Here is a 21,245-nt window from a genome sequence, read left to right on the forward strand (position 1 = left end):
TTCTTACTAGGATTAGATTGGAAAGAGTATCTTTTTAAGGCAGTTTAAATTTATTGAGAGAGTGTACTTACTCCTTTTCAGCTTTTTGATTGAGAAAGGCCTGAAGTTAGATTGTTAAATGTTTTTGAACACTTGTTAGATAAATAAGGTTTCTAAGGGAGTTGTAGTATCTTTTGGAGGTGCAAAAGCAAAGTGCAAACTCATTGCCATCAAGTCAAAACTGATTTCACAGAGTCTCAAAGACTGCAAATCTCATGGGAGGAGATTGCTGGAAAGAGTATTCTTATAGCAGAAGGAAAAGAACAAAGAGAAGAACCTTATGGTGTCCATTAAACTGCGGCTTGAAATCGCATGCCTTTCATTTCTGCTCACAGTTCACTGGTCAAAGACAGACATGGCCAATCATCAGAGAGTGGAGAAACATACTCCATACAGTCCTTCCACAAGGCAAGAAGCACCAAATATTGTCTGCCTTCTTTTCTATTCTGTACACACACACAGCCCCCTACCTTATCCAGTCCTAAGGAAGTCTGCCTGAAAATACCATTCAATCAGGCCATTAAATACAAAGTCCAGGATTTGTGCATCAGCACTTGACATAGCACCTCCTGATTCAAAGTCCTATGAATATAAAAGAAAGCTTATCTACCTCAAAGGCACCAAATAATGCTCCTGTGAAAGTGATGGGCTAGCCATTGTAGTTATCTATTGCCGCATAACAAATTATCCCAGATTAGTGGCTTAAAAGAAACATTCATTATCTCACCGTTTCAGCATGTCAGGGACAGCTGCATAACTGAGGGGTGATGGCTCAGGATCCCTAATGAGGCTGCAGGAAAATGCAAGCTGGAGGGACTCCTGAATAAAATGGCTAAGGAGTCAGGGGACCATCCATACCCTCCTCACTGAAGACCACAGAAAATCAAGATAACATACATCCTGGAGCCTTGAGTTTGAAAAGAAAAAGCAAACAAGTATTTTAAAACATCAAGGAAGAAAGAAATCGAATGGAGGTAGGCAATAACAGGGCAGATGGAACACAGACCCGTAAACAGCACAGCAAGGCCATTTTGAACAGCTGTCTGCTTGGCGTGGAGACCTCAGACTGCAGCTGAGGATATCTACACCAGAGGATAGCTGACGGTGGGAGAGGGATGATCCATGCCCTTGGCCCCTGTGCCCTCCTGGAGATCAGGGAGTGACTTCCCGTGACCCCCCTGAGCGCCCACCAGGTGGCTGGCAGAGTAACCCTGGCCCCATCCCAGCTCCACCTGAGGCCAGGCCCTCAACACTGTGAAGCTGGCACTGGGAGCATTACTGCAGCTCAACATCCAGAAACTCGCTCCAGCAGCCGGCTGATTGAACTAGGCCGAGCCTGCAGCCAGCCTCTGGATTCACAGGGTCCCCACCTCCCACTGGGACCCTTGCCTTTCACAGGACACCTTGTCCAGCAGATACCTCAGTCACCCTTGGATCAGTGCACCCGCCAGACAGCACACCATCCTTAGAGACTGCAGGTCTGCAGGTACTATCTTTACACGAGAGCCATCTCTGATTGGGTGTCATTCCCCGGACTGGAAAATACATCACCGCTGACCAGATGAACTAGCCTAGGGTCCTCTGAGACCAGCAGAAACACTCTGCCAACTTGGAGACCCCTGCCCCTCATTCCTCTAGATCAAACATGGCAGACATCATGACCATACAGGAGATGACTGGCTCAGATCTGGGGTTCATAGGGTCACCGTGAGTCACAATTGAGGCAGAACTTATCCCTATCCTGCAATGTCTCATCTTTAATGTAGACTTTCTATTTCTGCATTTTTGCAGTCAATATTCTTCTTTTTTAAAAAAAAAATTCTATACTCTTTTTGGTGTTTTATAGAATATAAGTATTTTGCCTTTTTGTAGAACAAAATAGAAATTTTTAAAACGTGTGTGTTTTACTAGGAGGTTTATAATACTGGGTTGTTGGGAGTTTTTCTCTTCCGATTCTTTTCTTTTGGAGAATACACTTGTATTTCTTAGGTACCTTGCTTTCTAATCTTACTTATATGGTGAGAATTCTGATAGATCTGGTTCTGTTGTTGTTGATTGCCGTCAAGATGAGCATGACTCATAGTGACTCTGTGAACAAAAGGCCTGAAGCCTTTCTAGAACTATTCTCATTTCTCAAAGTTAGAGGAGTTTCCAAAGGCATGTGGTTTAGGAAGGGGATGCCGCTTCTGCTTCTAGTCACTGGAAAATGGTGTAATTGTAATTCTTGGGTTCCACACCTTTCCCCTATAATGCTTCTAAATTATGTCTATCTAATGTTATTCTCGTGGAAGCAGGAGTGGCATCCACTTCCATAACAGCTTGCCTCCGGAAACCCTATGAACCTGGAGAGAGAGGATGAAAGGCACCCAAGTGTCGAGGACTCTCCTTCATTGGGTCACTATGAGTCGCCTGTGACTCGACGCAACTTAACAACAACAATGTTATTCTAGAAAGTTAACAGTTCAACTCTATCAGTGACTAGATATTGTTTTCATGCTTATAATTTCTAGAGATATTTTTATCTCTCAATATTAGTTTTTCAACAGCATGTGTATTGGTTCTTTACCATCAGTGTTAGTTCATGTTGTTTCCTTCCAGTATATGAATGGAAATGTTCTTTTATTCAAGGAAGCCCCCTTCCCCCACCCCCCTTGACCATTATTTATTGTTGTGGACAAGGAAGCCTGATATCAGTGGATTGAAACATGAATGAAAACTGACAAACTTGGGCTAGTTAATATAGTTTGACTGCAAATGGAAAGATAAGTGCAGAAACAGAACTCTAAAGATCAGCTTTAGAAAATCTCTTACATAATTACCTACTATTAGAGAGCTTTGGGACTCCCCTATAGCAAAAATAGTTACTGTTTATGTCAAGATTTAGTTAATAGGCTGTTGCATGCATCATCTAATTTCAAATTCACCTCACTGTGTCATCTCTGCTTTACTGTGATGAGGACACCAAGGCTCAAAGTGGTAACAGTGAAATTATATATAATTAGTTATACAGGAAAGAAGATCGAAAATTGTTCAAGCTCCACTTTGCCCACCACTTAGGCAAAAATTCCACCCATCAACTACTGAATCGATCTCAGCTTCAGCACCCTTGAACAGAAAGGGAAAAAAAATAGCGCCAATATTTCACTTGACCCTAAATGGTTGAATTGAAATCTATACTCTCATTTCCAGTGGAATGATATTACAGAGGCTGACTTTATTATTAACTTCTCCAGATTGCTATCTGCCTAAGTATTTCCATGCAAGGCGAATACTTCTTAATTACCTGGATTAAAGATCTTACAACTTAGAAACGTTTGTTTGTTCTAAATGATTCTTAAGTATTCATTCTGCAAAAAGGATGAAGCTAGAGAAAGTTGGTCTCCAGGCTACTTTTGTGGCAAACTATCCAATAGGAACCCTTAGAGGCAGCATTGGCGTTTAGATAAAGTGATCCGGAACCTCAAATCCCTTATAGAGAACTTTCTCCGAATGTACAAACATTTTTGCTGACTCACTAGGTAACTTCTGCTTGTCTATAATGGGACAGGCTTAAGGCGATATGATAGATGCCAAATAATCAATCGATACACTGGTTTAAGACTCTGTCTATCAGGTTGGCATTGTGTGGACTAATTAGATGATAAAATGTGATTAATGTGTATTAAACTCAGCCTCTCCCTAGAAGCTCCCAAGAGTCCTTTCCCATTTTCCAGCTGACCTTTGAGAGCTCAGCTTTATTGTATGTGAATGCAATTAAATCAATTTGTCAGATATTTGCATTGGTCTGGCTTGTTCAGAATTCAATTATTCAGTGTCACTTTACTGCCCTTCGGAGTCTTATGCACTGGCTCATTTTCAAGTTGTGGATAAAGGCAGAAATGGATAGCCTTGTCAGGACTCAAGGCTGTGAATGACTTCCCTCTGAGGTATTTCTTAAATCTAACTTACTGAAATGCTTTATTCCTCCAGATCTTGGAAGAAATAAAAAGGCAGGGTCTCCACAAATCTGAACTTGAGTGTTGGCTGTGCAAATTACGTAAGCTGTGTGAGCTTCACTTTCGTCATCACGCTGTTGTCAGAACTCATGCAGTTCCCACTTTCTAGTGGTTTTCAGAGGCTGTAAATCACACAGGAGGAAACTGCCCACCTTTCTCCTACAGAGCAGCTGGTGCATTTGAACTGCTCGTCTTTGGGTTAGCAACACAGCTTCCTACCCACCAAGTCTCCAGAGCTCCTTCAGTTAAATAGAGATGCCTCACTTTAAGGATGGCCAAGCTTTGTCTCTCATAATTTGGACATGTTGCTAAGAGAAACTATTCCTGGGAAAGGATAGCATGCTTGGAAGGCTGAGGGGTCAGCAGAAGAGAGGAGTCTCTCTGCGGAGTGGATTGGCATGGTGACTGCGGCAATGGGCTCGAGTGTATGAGAGATGGTGAGGATGGCACAGAGTAGGACAGGACTCAGATCTGTGTGACAAGGTCGCTAGGAGCCATACTTGACCTGACAGCACTCAACAACAATCGAAATAGGTCATGAGCAAAGTATCTGAGTCCAGGTGGTTTGTTTGGGAAGTAATAGCAGCAAGAAATGCTAACATAGTGTGAAATAAGACAGGAGTAGAAAGAATCAAACGCAAGGTACATTGGAAAGTAGGTTACTACTGTGCTCAGTCCCTCTGAGGGCCTCTAGGACACAGAGCTGACCATTCACCAGAGTTTTTCCATGCAGATAAGAAGAAGCTTGGGCACATCGCCACCATATGCCTGCTATCATTGCTTATGCATTTTTCCGGGGATGTTAGCTCTCTGGAACTTCAAGTCTTCCCTAAACAACACTGTCTCTGTGTCCTTCTAAAGCCAGAGAAATCCCTCAAACAAGGAGTCACAAATACTTGCAGTAAAAAGCCAAGTGAGCACAGAAATTGTGAGTGAGTTCCAATGGGACATGGCAGAATAGCAACAGCATTTACAACGTCTTTACTGTGAATTTAAAAAAATGCATATAAAGGGAACATGTGGGGATTCATTATTTTGATAGTGGTGATAATATCATAGAAGTATATATATATGTCAAACTTTCTATAAAATACTTCATATATAAATAGCTTATTTACTATATGTATCTTATTCATGTTAAAACCTATACATAGATTATTGAAGAATATAATAATAGAAAAAGACTAGATGAATCCATATCAAACTGATGATAAGGGCATCTCAGGGGATGATGCACTGAACAGCCAAAGAGCTCTGCACAAATAATTTCTTTCATAAGGTGAGGCAGAGATTAAATATTCCCCAAATGTCCAACTTTTGCCCTACCATTGTATCGTCTCTAACATCAACCATTCCTTATCTCTCTCCAGTCTATCTTTTGGTTCTGTAAGTAGCTGAAAAGTCTCAGAAACTCAAAATCTGTCAGGGGAATGGTTCACATAGTTGTGGAAGCTGGAATCTGCAGGCCAGGCAGCACTGGCTTGAAGGGTTTCTAGTGTAGGCCGAAGCACATGGTTGCAAAGGTAGTGGATGAAATGGGCACCTGCAGGCTGAAGCTCTGTGACCACTGGAATCAGTGCCCAGAGTGGAAAGGTCGGAGCCTTCCAAGAATATTCCTCTAGATAGGACCTCAGACCACACCCTAAAGAGAACTAAGGCTGATGACACGGTTCACACCTTCTAGTAAGATGGGGATTCAAAATACACCCCACTCTAATCCTACCCCAGTAACAAACAACTTACTTAGAAGATATAAGCACAAAACAGCCAGAATTTATAATACATTGCAAAATGGAAGACTACGGCTGGTGGTGTTGTATTACTTAATTCTCTGTACCACAGAAGTGAATAAAGACTTAAATTATACATGCATTGGAATAATCACATTTTTTATGCGATTAAATGATTTATTTTTATTTCAATATAACTATGAATTACTTCTGTAGTTTTATTAACATCAACAAACTATCTTTTTTTTAATAGCCAAAGGTAGCAACAAGCTGCATTTACTATTGCTAAGAAAAACCTTCAGGCCAAAAATAAATTAAAACATAAAGACTATCATCTCCACCTAACGCATTTGAGAAATAAGATGCAAATCTTTCCCTGAAGAAAGATTCTAACAATGAAGAGCTATTTTATATAGCATTGGCGTGTCATGCTCCATGTAGATACTATACCATTTATGAAGTTTAATAAATGAGCATCCAGTTGAGGGCAGGATGTTACCTTAAAGACAGTAACTAGAGAAAGGATTTTTCTCCTACTGAGCCAGTGGTGGATTTGAATTGCCAGAGAGGTGCCCCCTAGTGGTTAGCAGCGTAACTTGCACAGGCTACACAGCCAGATCTCCCTGATACTGGTGATGTTATGCTGTGGGTCACCAGGGCAGAACCAATCCATAGCTGACTCTCCAGTGCGTTTCGGGAGCAGTAAGCAACCTTGGGGGGAGACTGCTCATTCTCCTCCTGCAGAGCTGCTGGTGGAATGAACCACGTGCCTTTAGGATTGCGGCACAGCTTCTTACCACTAGGCCAATAGTGGGTATAGGCTAGGGGAAAGCATCCAAGATGCGACCGGGAAAGGTCAAAAAGGAAGAGAAACAGGAGGGGGCAGGAAAGGGTGAAGTGGTGGTGATGAGGATGAAGAGGAAGATGGTGTTGATTTTCAGTAAAAGGAAGAAGGGGGGACAGAAAGAGAAACTGAAGGAAATTGTGTTGACTGATGATGATGATGATGGAGTGGGGATGATAATGGTAATTTCATATACCTTTTATGATTTTCTGTGCTTGAGTTTTCAACATTACAGAGCAATACAGCAATGAACAATGGACAACATGCTTTTCTAGTCTTTAGGTCAATAATTAAATCCACAGCCAATGAGCCAATTCCAACTCATGGTTAACCTCCTCGACGTTTCTGAGACTGCGAATCTTTATGGGAGGAGACGTTCCATTTTCTTCCTAAAGAACTGGTGGATTCAAACCAGGAGCCTCTTGCCTAGGAGCCCAACACATACCACCAGCAGAAGCACATCCCCACCAGGGCCCAGTGTGAGCTGAGCTAAAGACAGCCAAAAGTTCTCAGGCTCAAAACAGATCTTAATGCCCTTAAATTACTGACCTTAGTCATACTACCACTGGTTTATGTGGAGGCCTGCTGGTATCTAAATCTCCTGAGATATTAAAAATAAACCAAACAAAACAAAACTACCAGCGCAAGTCATTACTGACCTCCTCCACAGGCCAACAAGCATCCTCATTTGTGATAACATTGCATAGAACTGCTTATTCTAAGTTATAATTATTAATACACTATTGTTTTATCCAATTTTATTAGGCCTTTGATGATAATAATAATTGTAACTTACACTTAAGATGCATGTAATTTATTTTCATATGATTATAACCACAAAAATAAACAATGAATAACCACAAACACAAATTAATACTAAAGGCGGTCCTAAGCATCTCATTTAATCCATTAAACCTATGAAGTAGATTATTATTAGTATTCTCTTTTGCAGGTTAGGAAAATGAATGTTGGGAAGAGTAATGAGCCCATTATCAAAAGCTAGGAAGAAAGGAGTTGGAAGCTAAACCAAGTGTGCCTCTGTTAGAATCCAAAGGAGGAAAGTTGGTCTAGGGAAGAACACAAAGATAGAAAGGTTGATCCTATAAGTCAGGCATGAAAGCCCAGAAAGATCAGTTGAAACTTGTAGACATCAAGTAACAAATAGAATATTCATAGCTAGGCAGATACCTGGTAGACCACTCCAAGAACAAGAATAGATTGGTTGACATTGAGCCAACAGTCTTCTGAGATAAGACTTTATTCAACATTTCAATCTCAAGGGCAAAGCTGACTTCAAAGTATAATTCAAAAAACAAGCCAACTAGAAGCATCTGGAATTATTTATGGATTCATAATATGTGGGAGGGAAACATAACTGTGGTGAGTAGTAGAGCTGTGGTTTAGGTGGCCTGGTATTTTGATTAAAGACCAAGATCCTGGCAATTAGCTCCACAAGCAATACAAACAAGCCCAGAGAAGTCACCTCCCTGGTCTATAGGTATAAATGTTAACAAAAGCTATTGGTTGGAAATTGTACACAAACAATAAAGAAAGCCAAGAAATATCACAAAACAAAGGGTAAGCAATAGTAAACTATCAATATAACTAAGATATTATTCTATACCAAAAGCTCATTTAAAGTAGTAGATAGTAAAGTATCAGAAAAATAGAGAGGAGATAGGACTCTAAATTGGAAATATCCAGCCCAAACTGAGTGCTACTGAGTCAGCTGTGACTCACAGCAACCTTCTACTAGGTTTCGGAGGCTGCAAATCTTAACAGGAGGAGACTGCCCATCATTCTCCTTGGAGCTGCCAGTGGATTCAATCTGCCCACCCTTTGGCTAGCAGACGGATACATCCTACACTACACCACCAGCCCTTCTTTACTTCAAAACAGAATGTGCTTATTTTGCAAGAAAATTTTTTAATCCTACATTCTGAAAAAATAGTGAAGGAATGGTAAGAAAAAAGGAAGATAGGACATGGCTTCATGCTATTTAATTGGCTAAGACTTTGGTCTGGGACTGTGACAACAAGACATGAAACATTTTGAGGAAATATTTGAAGTAATAAAGTGATATAAGAAGTAAAGAGTATAATTTTTATGTCTTTCAAGCCTACAGAACATAACTTTTATAATTGATTTTTAAAATGAATAAAAAGAACAGATATGGGTAAATATCTAAAAATTCTATTATAGGCCATCAGTTAAAAAAAATATAATGGGGAAAAAGATTCCACTGAGAAAGAATTTCATGCAGATTTTTTAAATTTCTGAATATATATTAGTTGTGAAAGTACTATTTATAAAAGTCCACATTTATTATGAGTAAAGAAGTTTTATTAAATGTAGCTATAGGTCATGTTCCTGGGTAGGAAAGTTAAAAATATAAAATTACAAAAAAACTTAACTAGTAGAGACAACATAATTATTATTTTTACAACTCTTACAGCAACAGAAACTATTAATATAATTGTTTTTCAAGGGAGAAAAGTGATTCTTAGAGATGTTAAGCAACTTAAGTACCAAGTTAGCAATGATGGTTGAATTAAATCTGACACTAAATCTGTATGCTTAAGAATTCTTTCATTTTGCCTCCCAAATCTCAGTAACATCTGTCTTCTATCCCTAGTGCCATTATAACATAAAACTCACAAAAGAATGACTTTATAGAACAGAAATGAAATTTCACACGATTCTGGAGACTAAAATTCTAAATCAGGGTCTTGACTGTGTTGATTCCATCTACGGGCCTCTTTCCTAGGTCCTGGTGAGCTCTTTAACAGTCTATGGCATTTGCCTTCTCTACTTATGTCTCTGGTGGCATAGCGGTAAGAAACCGTGCTGCCAACCTAAGTGTATGTGGTTCGAATCTGCCAGCTTCTCAGTGGCAGAAATACGGGTAATCTTCTCCCACATGATGAACTGCCTCTGAAAACTCGCTAGGGGGTCAGCTATAGGTCAACCCAAACTTGACACAACCACAACAGCTTACGTCTCTGAATCTAGCCTGCTTTTTTACAGATGCAAATATGATTAGATTGAGGACATATTCTATTTCAGCATGACCTTATTAACAGTTAAATTAATAGTTTAAAAAAACTTTTCTTTTAAGACATGGTCATATTTATAGGTACAGGGGCTAGGATTTCAATACATGTTTTGTAAGCACAGAATTCAATCCATAACAAAATCCCATAAAGAATGCCATAGGTGCATTTTATATTATTAAGGATCAAAAAAAGCAAGGAATATAACAAAAGATCGGTGATTAGTTTCACTAGATAGTTAAAATATGTTGCAGGACCACAATAATTAAAATAATACAGTGCTGGAGCATAAATACAAAGGAGACATAATTATTCCAATGACCTAGTAAAAAGTCAAAATTGGAGGAAGATTAACAACCTGGAATATGCAGATGACACAACTTTGCTTGCCAAAAATGAAGCTAGCATGAAGCACTTACAGAACCTTTGGTATGAATTACAGCTGAATCTGAAGAAAATGAAAATTCACATAACTGGACTGCTAAACAACACCATGATAAATGGAAAGGGGAAATTAAATTACTAACAATTTCATTCTTTGAGCACCAACAATCAACGTCTATGTGAACAGCAGTCAAGAAACTTAAGTTTTGTATTGGGCAAATCGACTACAAAAGACCCCTTTAAAGTTTTAAAAAGCAAAGATGTCACTTTGATAATTCTTTTATACCTGATTCAAACCAAAGTCTTTTTCAATCACTTCCTATGCATGCACTGTAATGAGAGGAGACCGATCATCTTTTCCCCAAAGAGCAGCTTAGTGGATTTGAACCACCAGACACCCAGCCTTTGGGTTAGCAGTGCGACTCACTGTGTCACCAGAGTCTCCTGGTAGCATAGTGGGTGCTCTGGTGGCCTAGTGGTAAGAAACTGCGCTGCAATCCCAAAGGAACATGGTTCGAATCTACCAGCTGCCCCAGGGGATAGGCAATCTCCTGTGTGAATTACTGTTTCTGAAAACCTGCTAGAGGGTCAGCTATGGTGCTGCTCCAACCTGACCACAAACAACAATATGTATGCACAAGGTGGTCAATTATAAAAAAGGACACAGAAGAACAATTGATGTATTTTAATTACGGTATTGATAAAAAGTATTCAATCACACCACAGGGTGCCAGAAGAATGAACAACCCAGTCTCAGAAGAAATACGATCAAAATGTTCCTCAGAAGCCAGAATGGGTTCTCACCTACTTTGGACACGTCATAAGGAAAAATCAGTCTCTGAAAAAGACCTCTTGATTGGATGAGTGTAAACGTAGTAAGGGAAACTCTTACCGAGATGGATTAACATAATAAAGCAGTGCGCTCACACCTAACAACAATCCTAAAGATGGCAAAGGAATGGACAATGTTCTGTTGTGTTATTCAGGAGGTCATCAGGATTGAGAACCTACCTACAACAATAAACAGCAGCACCTACAACAATAAACAACAGCAGGGGGTCGGTAATTCCAGCAGCTGAAGGCATCCACGTACAGCAGGGTTAGGTCCCAAAGAGAAACTTCAATATGCGGAAGGCTCTGTGAAGGCAACTAAATTATGGTCAGGCAAAGGGAAGTGGGCAGAAAGTGGTTAAGGAAGGATGAGGAACCTCTCCCTATACAACATCCAAAGAAAAAGCAGTTGTCTCACTTGAGCCAGTGACAGGGAAGATTGAAGTAGTGGGAGGTAAGACCAAGGGGAAAGCTAGCAAGTGCATCTGGTTGAGAGGGGAATGAGGGTGTTCTCAGAGCCACAGTGCCCCTGGGTGGCAGAAACAGTTAAACTCTTTCAACTCTAAAGGTTGGTGGTTCAAACAAACCCATTCAGAATTGCCTGGGAAGTAAAGGCCAAATATTTGCTTCTGAAAAATCCCAACCATAAAAAGGCTCAGGGGTATCATTTTCCCAGGGGTATTAGCAAGAGTATGAATTCACTCAGTGGGAACTGGTTGGATTGTTTGTTTGTTTGTTTGTTTGTTTGTTTGTTTGTTGGGAAACAAAGAGTAGTGGAGAAATGTGAGTATCACTGCTTAAAGGCACATGAAGACATGTCCAGGAATTCTGTCATGTCTCACATTTATCTCCACTTGCCTGTCTCCTTGCAAAGAAACAGCTTAGCTTCCAATAACCCCAAAGAATGAAGTCCACTAAAGATCATTACAGGGGGAAACTGAAGAGTCGGCTTAATCCTTGCATCTCATTAAGATCTCAAATTTAAAATTGGCCTTTTTATGCTAATGAGTTTTGCATACACAACTCAGAAGTACAAGAACATGATTGAAAGAAGGGGAAAATACATTTCCCTTGGATTTTTTGTGTGTCTGTGATTAAATAACACCCTCTTGAATAATCTTACTCTTAGAATGACATGTTCGTGCTAATGAGTCTCTAACTAATGCATGTCCTAAATCCAAGTTCTACCTCTTGTAGTGTACTATGAATTAATATTTTATGAGTCCTGTAATTATCTTGTGAATAGCCTAACCATATTGCATTGCACCTTTTTACATTAAAAACATTAATTATGTAAATAGAAACATTTCTTTTTAAATACTTCATTTTCACAAAGCTCTTTTGGCCTCAAAGAATAAAAGTTGCCCTGGTCCATAGACTATGATATCCAGAAATCTTCATCTCACTGCACTGATGCCCAATGAATTTTAATTTTTTTTAAAAAAAAATATCCATTTTGGGATTAGAGAAATTTAGACGCAAATTTTGGTTCATCACCTTACTACTTGTGGACAGGCCAGTTTGTCTAAAAGTCATAGATACCTCAAGCTGTTGACCATTTCCTGGTCTATTTAAAATTGGACTTTCCCCCTGAAAAATGTTTCTCATTTCTGATGTGAGTCCAACTCTGATATTGCTATGTGTTTTCAATTTCAAAAAGCTCTTACAACTAATCCACTCTTTATGACAAGATACATCAAGTTTTGTGTCTTTAAATTGAAGCTCTGAGCTCCTGGGAAAAACTTACACACCATTCCAAATTAGTATCTCACCTTTCCTTGCCAACTGATAGCAAACTGTATACACCTGAGGACAGCAGCATTGGAGACTGACTGTGGGGACAAGCTGTCTGAAGCAGCATCACAGGAGTTATTGAAATGTTTCCTTTTCAAATTCTCCTCTTCACTACAATATCTGGCTGAGGTGTGAATGGTTGACTACAGCCGGAATCAATAACAGACGGAACTAGCTAATTCTGTCTCCTAAATCTGAGTGGAGGGAGCTTTGATAGAGAGTTGTAGTGCTAACCCAAAGGGAGCAATTCTCTGGCAGTTCAAATCCAACAGCTGCTCTGCAGGAGAAAGACAGGCAGACTCCTCGAGTGAGATTGACAGCCTTGGAAAACCAATGGAGGGGCAGCTATGAGAAGGAACAAACTAAATAGAGGTGAGGGGAAGATATGGAAAGGAAGGGAGAGGTGAGATAGAAAGAAAGGGACAGAGAAAGAGAGAGAGAGAGAGATTGATTTGAGCAGAGATAAAACTGTTAATTGCTAATTATATGTTTTTTTTCTTTTCCCCCATCAAAAGAGCCAGGGCAGAGAGCACTTTCCAAACCAAAGGATGGCCTGTGGTCATGGTTGAGGAAAAGTGTGGTGAGCACTTGGAAAAACCCACTCTGAAGAGTGGCTTGTAAACCTTTCTCTAGCCCTGAGACGGACCTAGCAATAAGCCCTTTTCATCAGCAGATGCCAATATAACAAACTGAGCTGAGGTCTCAGCTAATGAAGTGACAAAGGGCCATTTCCTAGGACACCACCAAGGGACATATGCTAATTGTGTTCCAACTGTCCTGTAGTAAACTTTGCTCCCCAAAATCCATGTACTACTACTATCTACTAGGGAGGATAGAAGGAGAATTGATGCCTTTGAGCTGTGGTGCTGGAGAAGAGTATTGAATGTACTGCTAGGAAAACAAACAGGTTCATCCTGGAGAGGGTTAAACCAGGCTGCTCCTTGGAGGCAAGGATTCTGGGGCTTCGTCTGACATACTTTGGACATGTTGCAAGAAGGGACCAGTCCTAGGAAAAGGACGTCATGCATGGGAGGGTAGAGGGACAGCGCAGGAGAGAAAGCCCCTCTATGAGATGGATTGACTCAGTGACTGGGGCAATGGGAGTAGGTGTGTCAGAGACAGTGAGATTGGCACAGGATAGGGCAGGGTTTAGGGCTGTTGTACATACGGTTGCTATGAGTCTCAGACCTTTCGATGGCACACAACAACAGCAACAACAATACAACTACTCTCTACGTAAATCTTCTAATTAGATACTGAAAACTACTAGCTCTAGAACTTTCCTCCATCTTTCAAGTCTTTTTTGCCTTTCTAGTTTTTTACTCGTGGTTGCACATTTTCTTTCCTCCCAGCCTGCCCAGCAATGCAGCCCTTGTTCAAGATTGTTGTCAGACATAGAATGCCTAACCCTACATTGCTTTCGGACAGTTCCTCCCTCATCTGTTCTTAATGCAGTGTTTGTTATCTAGCCACTCTCTCCCCATTCTCTCCCCAACCTCTCCATGTCTATTTTATAGCAGCGGTGTTATGCAGTATTTATCCAGAGAGCTTCAGCAGCAAGATCAAGTCTCTCAACCCAGCAGTTTCTTAATCAACAGCAAACTACTTTCCACGCAGGAAACTCTGGCCCCAAAAGATGCATGCTGCCTTCTCTGCTTTTTCTTCTTTCCTGGTGTTGAGGTTCGCTTCTCTCTAGGGATTTGACCCTACCTCCATCTGGTTCCATCAGGCTACACCTTGCCATAGGCTCTCTACAGTCTGGTTAATGCATTCATTCTCTCTCTCTCTCTCTCTCTCATTGGCCTGAAAGCTATTGGTCATACTAAAGAAGCTGGTCAATGTCAAACCACGTGCCCGCAGTTGAGGCAGCTGGAGACCACTCCCCCGATCCTGGGGAACGTGGTGCGAAGGTAAAAGCCATCCTCAAAAGTCTTAACACAACACGTGCACAATCAGGATCAGCTAGATGCTTGCTAAAGTAAAGAGTTGGTGAAAACGAGGAAGACGTTCCACAAAATGGATTGACATAGTGACGGCCACAATTGAAGTGTAAGTCCAGTAAGATTGTTAAGGATGGCATCGGACTGGACATTGTTTCTGTTGTTCATTGGGTTGCTGTGAGTCAGAATCCTCTCAATGGCACCTTACTAGAAAGATCTAAAGGTTAACAGGTTGTTGTTGTTGATCACTATGGAGTCGAGCACAACTCTAAGCGGCCCTATGAACAAAAGACCCAAATGCAAGACCAAAAGCCAGCGTGTACCGTAGGCACCTAATTATTGGCCTTTGCTTCACTCCCGTGCTGTTAGTAGGATCGGGGCTGCATTTGCAGTTCCCTGTGCATACGGCCTCCTGAGCTGCCACAGACAGCGATTAAACCAAGTGTTTTCTTTAAAAAAAAAAAAAAAAGACCCGAAGTCTTTCTATAGCTATCAGCGTGCAAATCCATGTTGCTTCTCTTGGAATTGATAAGCTGGCACTGTGAAGGCTGGCTTCGTAAGCTTGTGTCATGACAATCCTAGATTCTCCCTTCTTCTAGGATGTTCAAGTGTATCATTCAGTTGAAGTTCCTTGAGTATGACAGGGCAAATGTCTATACCTGATTCCAAAGCACTGTCTCAACTTACAAATTTTGTTCACAAACGGTACAGATCATGTTAAAATAAGGACAGTGGTTTTCTCCTAGTAGCATTAGGAAGCCAAGTAAAAGGAGTAAATGAAGATGCCAGGAGAACAACATATCAACGATGAACAGGACCAGGGGAGCAGCCTAGCCTCAGGGGTTCGCTACAGAGTGGCAGCTAAGTAAATAGATCTGAAGAGCAAGTTAGGAGTCCCTGGGCAGAACCTGCTCAACCACAAACAAAAGGGTTGTCAGTTCAAATCACCTAGAAGTTTGGGTGGTGGAAGGCGGGGCACAGGAAGGACACGCTAGTGATCTACTTCCAAAATGTTCCCGACTCTGAAAACACAATGGAGCACATTGCTATTCTAAAACACATGGGTTCACCATGAACCAGAACGGACTCAAAAGCCACTCGCAGGGACTATAAGGAACACAGTCACCTTGACCAGTTTCAGAAGCATCAACTGCTTTAAAAAGATGCGTTTCTGCAGCAGCGATTTGAAACGGTCACCAACAAAGACATGAAACAATCCCCCATCACTTGTTTTTGTTTTGTATCTTCCTAAGAGAATCTGCCGCACTGGATTACTATTACAGAAAGATCCCATTTAAAAGTATACACGACTTCCACAAAGAAGAAAATTGATGTGGTTCAAACTGTCACAGGACAAGAAAATGGCACATGAAAGTGTGTAATTTTTCCTTTCGTTGGAGGGACAAAAATACCATATGGTTCGGAGCAATCACAGTACGTTTCTCGCAGTGCCAACCATAATGAGGAGGCATAAGCCACACAGTCTTTGTACATAATGTCATTTTGCTTTGATAAATGTGGCTTTAAATGTCTCTCTGTCACTGAAAAATAAGAATCATTGATTTTGAACCATATACAATGATTTTTTTCATATGTGTCCAAATGAGGATTTGTTTGTCTTTTGCACAGAACTCTTTGTTTCTGTATTCTGCATCTGTGGTAAAAAAAAAAAAAAAAGGAAAGAAAAGAAAAAAAAAGAAACAAATGGGCCTTAGAACTATGCTTTGTGCAGGAAACTGAAGAAGCGGCTGACTGGGAAAAACTCAGGTAAGGAAGCTGCCGAAGGAGCTGGAAACCTTGGCCCAGACATTTTCTCTGAGTAGAGAAGGCCAGCGTGGAGGAAAGGACTGACGGCTTCTTCTACTGCTTGTGGAGGGGAGACTACGTAACGCATTACAATTCACTGGCCAAAAGTATTTGCTCCAGCTGTCAGATCATAGTTATCAACTCAAAAGGGCTCTGAAAATTAGTGCAGACTCCACGTTAATGAAGTCTGATAGCCTCAGAATTATTAATGGATTCATTACCACCTGTGCCAGTTGCCCATGTAGACAACAACAATCAGTAACAGTCTATGGTGGCTCACATTTAAACAGCTCCATTCAATTTAACCTGCATTAGTACAGAGCCCTGAGCAGGCCAAAGGTAAGAAAAGGCACTGAACTAGACATTCCATGACAGGAGTTCTAGGCTGATCACTGTCGTACATACAGTTATAGGATGTTATTGTTGTGTACCCTCGAGTTGGAACCGACCCACAGCTGTTTTCAGAGGCAGTAAATCACGTGGGAGTTGACGTCCCATCTTCTTTATGCAGAGGAACTGGTGGATTTGATCCACGCACCTTTGCATTGACAGCAGGATTCCTTATCATTCAGCCACAAGAGCTCCCTTGGTTATAGGACAGTGGAGGAGGAATCTGTCAATCTGCCCTCACTTATAAAGGGATTGGATTCCAAGGTCTATCAATATTTCTCAATTCCAAGCCATAGTCCACATAATCACCAAGAGTTTAAAATGTGGACTAAACCCCCATGGCCATCAAGTTCATTTGGATTCACAGTGATCCGGTCTGTAACAGTAGAGCTGAGCCCCGTAGACTTTTCAAGGCTATAATCTTTACAGAGGCAGATTACTAGACCTGCCTTCTGGGGCACAGCAAGGTGGGTTCAAACTGCCAATTTTTTCATTAGTATTAACGTGTGCATTTCGTACCAATCAGGGATCTGAAAATACAGAATAAAGTAAGGCAAATACATACACATATAAAACTCTCATTGCCATCATGCTGGGACAAACTCAGAGCTGACTCTCCAAGGCTATAAACAGCACTGGGAGAAATAGCTCATCTTATCCCACTTATCCACTGGCAGATCTGAATGCCCAGAAAGGTGTGGCCTTTGGGTTGTAACACAATTTGCTGTGGAAACACCACCAGGCAAGGGAGAATCAGGCTTCCTTGGCCTGAAAATAAGATACATTTATCCTAAACATTTATGTATTTAATAGTTATTTATTAATAATTTATCAAGTATTTATTCATCAGTTCCTATTAAACAGTATAGGATGTAAGGTAATAAGATTAGCTTCAAACACTTACATCTATTGGAAAAGGCCATGCATGGACACATGATTATAAGCACAGGGCTCCAAGCATCTACATTGGAAGAGTAGCAAAGTCTGGCCAAGAAGGAAAATTAATTGTTCTGAGAAACATAACAAAACAAAATATAGAGAACAATATAGAGAAGAGAGGTATCTCATCAGGTTGTTGTTGTTGTTCAGTGCCATCAAGTTGCCTGCAGTTCACAAGGACCAATATAACACAGGACAGTACAAGAGAGTACAATAGTTCTGAACCTTGCCTATTCTGAGCCAGTTTCATTGTATCCATCAAATCCACCCTCACTGCCCCATTTACTGTGTCAATGCATCTCATCCGAGGTCGTCTTCTCCTTCACTGTTCCTCCACTCTTCCAAGCATGAAGTTACTCTCTAAGGACTGGTCCCTCTACGTCCAAAGTATTTGAGACAGAGCTTCAAAATCTTTGCCTCCAAGGAGCAGCCTGCTTTCACACTCTAGGATAAAGCTGCTTGTTCTCTTGGCAGTCCATGGTATGTTCAAGACTCTTCTAATCTACTTCACATAACAGTCCCCAGGAGTGTAATGTTGGTGTTATATGTTAGGCTGCTAACAAAAAAAAAAAAAAAGGTCAGTGGTTTGAATCTATCTGCTTCTTCTCTGGAGAAAGATGGGCAATATCTTCTCATAAAGACTTGGGAACTCAGTGGAGAATCCCCATGAGTCACAATTAACTTGATGGCAAATGAGTTGTGGGCTTATTTAACATAAGGATTCCTGAGAGCATGCTGGCTGAGTGCTTGGCTGCTGTCCAAAAGATTAGCTGTTTGGACCCACTTGATGGTGGGAAAAACCTAGCAATTTGTACTTGTGAAAATTATAGCCTAGGGAACTTCTAATGCAAAACCTATACTTGGACCAGGAGGCAGTAATCAGAACAGAGCAAGGGAACACTGCATGGTTCAAAATTGGGAAGGGCGTACGTCAGGGATGCATCCTACCTCCATACCTTTTCAACCTATATGCAGAACAGATTATCCAGGAGGCTGGCCTCTATGAGGAGAAATGTGGGGTCAAGATTGGTGGACGATTTATCAACAATCTGCGTTATGCGGATACACAACCCTGCTTGCTGAAACTGAAGAGGACCTGAAGCACCTGCTGCAGAGTGTCAAGGACTGCAACCTACAATGTGGATTGAGGCTCAATGTCAAGAAGACAAAGATTCTCACCACTGGACCAATTGGCAGCATCAGGATGGATGGTGAAGAGATTGAGATTGTACACAGCTTTAGTTTGCTTGGCTCCGTAGTCAACAGTCTTGGCACCAGCAGCCAGGAAATTAAAAGGCGCATTGCCATGGGAAAGTCTGTTGTTAGGGACCTCTCCAAAGTACTGAAGAGCAATGGTGTCTCTCTGGAGACTAAGGTGCGTCTGATACAGGCTATGGTCTTCGCAATCACTTGTTATGCATCAGAGAGTTGGACAATGACCAAGGAGGATAGAAGGAGAATTGATGCCTTTGAGCTGTGGTGCTGGAGAAGAGTAGTGAGAATACCATGGACTGCTAGGAAAACAAACAGATTTGTCCTGGAAAGGGTTAAACCAGGTGGCTCCTTGGAGGCAAGGATTCTGAGGCTCCGTCTAACTTACTTTGGACATGTTGTGAGGAGAGACTGGTCCTTGGAGAAGGACATCATGCTTGGGAGGGTGGAAGGACAGTGCAGGAGGGGAAGGCCCTCTATGAGGTGGATTGATTCAGTAACTTGGATAATTGGGATGGGAGTGTCAGAGACAGTGCAATTGGCACAGGACAGAGCAGAGTTTAGGGCTGTTGTACATAGGGTCGCTATGAGTCGCAAGCGACTCGACGGCACATAACAACAACACCACAACAGGGAACTCCATGGGACAGTTCTACTTTGTGTTATAAGATTTTTATGAGTTTGCATCAACTCATAAACCAAAACTAAACAAAGACCAAAAACTAAACACTTCACATTGTTGCTTGTTAAGTGCCACTGAGCCAGCGATGACTCAAAGTGACCCTATGAACAACAGATCTGAAACTTGCCCGCATATACTGCACCATCCTAGCTCCACGACCATTGTTATAGACACTGTGTTAATTCATACTGTTGAGAGCCTTCCTCTCTTCCTTTGACCCCCCCCCACCACCACCTTTCCCATCATAATGTCTTTCTCCAAGGACTAGTGGGTCCACTTGCAGTACAGACATAACTTGGAGTTGCTGTGAAGCTGAACACTATGACACTGATGTATCAAAAGCGGTAATAGTTACCCATGGTGGACAGTATTTGGTGAAGTCCCCGATTAAAACAAGCTTGGAAGCAGGAGTGGCACCCACTTCTGTAAATAGCTTTCCTCCAGAAACCCTATGCACCTGGAGAAAGGATGAAAGTCACACAAGTGTTGAGGACTTTCATTCATAGGGTCACTATGAGTCGCCTACAAGTCAACGGCACTTAACAACTACAACAGTCCCTCTTAATAACATGCCCAAAGTATGTGAGATGAGGTTCACTATCTTTTCCTCTATGGAACAGTCTGACTACGTTTCCTCTAAAACAGATTTGTAAAAAACAAAACAAAAACCAGATTTGTTTGTTCTTTTGGTAATCCATAAGACCACAGTGTAAAGGCATAGATACTTCTGTCATCCTTAGTCATTGTCCAACTTTCAGATGCATAGGAAGCAACAGAAAATACCAAGTTTTTGTCAGGCACACCTTAGTCTTTAAACTTATATCATTGCCCTTTAGAACTTTGGTGAGGTCTTTGACAGTAGATTTTCTCAAGGCAGCACGTCTTTAATTTCTTGGCTACTGTTTCTATGGGTGTTCATTATGAATCCATATATATAGTTTGAAAGATAGCAAGAGTGCTCTGGTGGTATTGTCTATTGCGAGTTGCACTGCTAACTCAAACGTCAAACCTCCCTGGTGATCTGAATCTTCCAGTGGCTCCTCAAGAGAAAGATGCACAGTCTCCTCTCACGTGATATACAGTCTAGAAAACCCAATGGAGGATCAGCTAGAAGTTGGATCCAACTTGATGGCAATGAGATAGATAGATAGATAGATAGATAGATAGATAGATAGATAGATAGATAGATAGATAGAAGATAGATGATAGATAGATAGATAGATAGATAGATAGATAGATAGATAGATAGAAGATAGATGATAGATAGATAGACAGACAGACACATACATGTGTATTACATTGTATTTGCATGACTACAGGTTATTCTCATGACAAGCTTTCTTTTAATTATATCATTATTTCTTAGCACAGAGACTGATACAGAGAAAATCAGCCATCAATGTCTATTGAGTTAATATTTCTCTAAAAGTACAAAAATAGGAGAGAAGAAAATGTTACTCTTAAATTTAAAAGAGGGGCTGGAGACATTTTCAGGGGAGATATTTTTTTAAATTTTATTATTTTGTGTGTGTGTACCATCAAATCAGATCTGACTGGTACAGGAGGAGATTGTCCCTCCTTCTCCAACAGAGCATCTGGTGGATTC

The sequence above is a fragment of the Elephantulus edwardii genome, unplaced genomic scaffold, assembly GCF_000299155.1.
Source record: "Elephantulus edwardii isolate Elephantulus edwardi_28Jun2011 unplaced genomic scaffold, EleEdw1.0 scaffold00186, whole genome shotgun sequence".
NCBI lineage: Eukaryota > Metazoa > Chordata > Mammalia > Macroscelidea > Macroscelididae > Elephantulus > Elephantulus edwardii.